This window comes from Mchenga conophoros, linkage group LG13 (assembly GCF_057382185.1).
Source record: "Mchenga conophoros isolate Kocher_MC1m ecotype Shallow Benthic linkage group LG13, M_conophoros_male_GT1.1, whole genome shotgun sequence".
NCBI lineage: Eukaryota > Metazoa > Chordata > Actinopteri > Cichliformes > Cichlidae > Mchenga > Mchenga conophoros.
In genome coordinates, this window is record NC_140538.1 from 32,162,202 (window position 1) to 32,164,701 (window position 2,500).

The window sequence follows — 2,500 nt, forward strand, 5'->3', positions numbered from 1 at the left end:
ACGCACGCACGCACGCACGCACGCACGCACGCACGCACGCACGCACTGCTTGTGCCTATGGTACGACAACTTTTCTCGTGCCTATGGTACGACAACTTTTCTCGTGCCTATGGTACAACAACTTTTCGCCGTGCCCCTGGTACACCGCTCAGTAGCACTTTGCCACACAAACTCTCCTCGTGCCTATGGTACGACAACTTTTCTCGTGCCTATGGTACAACAACTTTCCTCCGTGCCCCTGGTACGACAGCTTTTCTCGTGCCTATGGTACAACAACTTTTCTCGTGCCTATGGTACAACAACTTTTCGCCGTGCCCCTGGTACACCGCTCAGTAGCACTTTGCCACACAAACTCTCCTCGTGCCTATGGTACGACAACTTTTCTCGTGCCTATGGTACAACAACTTTCCTCCGTGCCCCTGGTACGACAGCTTTTCTCGTGCCTATGGTACAACAACTTTTCTCGTGCCTATGGTACAACAACTTTTCGCCGTGCCCCTGGTACACCGCTCAGTAGCACTTTGCCACACAAACTCTCCTCGTGCCTATGGTACGACAACTTTTCTCATGCCTATGGTACAACAACTTTCCTCCGTGCCCCTGGTACGACAGCTTTTCTCGTGCCTATGGTACAACAACTTTTCTCGTGCCTATGGTACAACAACTTTTCGCCGTGCCCCTGGTACACCGCTCAGTAGCACTTTGCCACACAAACTCTCCTCGTGCCTATGGTACGACAACTTTTCTCGTGCCTATGGTACAACAACTTTCCTCCGTGCCCCTGGTACGACAGCTTTTCTCGTGCCTATGGTACAACAACTTTTCTCGTGCCTATGGTACAACAACTTTTCGCCGTGCCCCTGGTACACCGCTCAGTAGCACTTTGCCACACACACACTCCTCGTACCTATGGTATGACAACTTTTCTCGTGCCTATGGTACGACAACTTTTCTCGTGCCTATGGTACAACAACTTTTCGCCGTGCCCCTGGTACACCGCTCAGTAGCACTTTGCCACACAAACTCTCCTCGTGCCTATGGTACGACAACTTTCCTCCGTGCCCCTGGTACGACAGCTTTTCTCGTGCCTATGGTACAACAACTTTTCTCGTGCCTATGGTACAACAACTTTTCGCCGTGCCCCTGGTACACCGCTCAGTAGCACTTTGCCACACACACACACACCACTCGTGCCTATGGTACGACAACTTTTCTCGTGCCTATGGTACGACAACTTTTCTCGTGCCTATGGTACAACAACCTTTCCCCGTGCCCCTGGTACACTGCGCAGAAACTCTTTGCCACACACACACACACCACTCGTGCCTATGGTACGACAACAGGCCCCGGGGACCTACATCGCACCTTGCTCTTGCCTCCCTTACAGCTGAAAAAGGTCCATGCCTGTGCCCTGGCCCTGCTGAAATTCCCTCTCCATTTAGCCGAGGCAGTGAGTCGGCCTCCTGTCTCCCTTTACGGTCGAAAAAGATGTGCTCCTGGGCGCACTGGCCCTGCTGCTACTCACATCGGGCATGGACCTGGACCTCCAGCAGGCCCCGGGGACCTACATCACACCTTGCTCTTGCCTCCCTTACAGCTGAAAAAGGTCCATGCCTGTGCCCTGGCCCTGCTGAAATTCCCTCTCCATTTAGCCGAGGCAGTGAGTCGGCCTCCTGTCTCCCTTTACGGTCGAAAAAGATGTGCTCCTGGGCGCGCTGGCCCTGCTGCTACTCACATCGGGCATGGACCTGGACCTCCAGCAGGCCCCGGGGACCTACATCACACCTTGCTCTTGCCTCCCTTACAGCTGAAAAGGTCCATGCTTTTGCCCTGGCCCTGCTGAAATTCCCTCTCCATTTAGCCGAGGCAGTGAGTCGGCCTCCTGTCTCCCTTTACGGTCGAAAAAGATGTGCTCCTTGGCGCGCTGGCCCTGCTGCTACTCACATCGGGCATGGACCTGGACCTCCAGCAGGCCCCGGGGACCAACATACTCCTCTGCTCTACTCCCCCACTAGCTTTCCTTCTCCCGCAGTTACCCTCCACCACAAATCCAGCATGGCCCTTGCCCTCCAGCAGGCCCCGAGGACCCACATACTCCTCCACTCTAATCCCCCATGAGCTTTCCTTCTCCTGCAGTTACCCTCCACCGCATATCCAGCATGGCCCTTGACCTCCAGCATGCCCCGGGGACGCACATCCTCCCCTGCTCTAGTCCCCCACTAGCTTACCTTTCTTGTAGTTACGCTCCAGCGCATATCCAGCATGGACCTTGACCTCCAGCAGGCCCCGGGGACGCACATCCTCCCCTGCTCTAATCCCCCACTAGCTTTCCTTCTCCTGCAGTTACCCTCCACCGCATATCCAGCATGGACCTTGACCTCCAGCATGCCCCGTGGACGCACATCCTCCCCTGCTCTAGTCCCCCACTAGCTTACCTTTCTTGTAGTTACGCTCCAGTGCATATCCAGCATGGACCTTGACCTCCAGCAGGCCCCGGGGA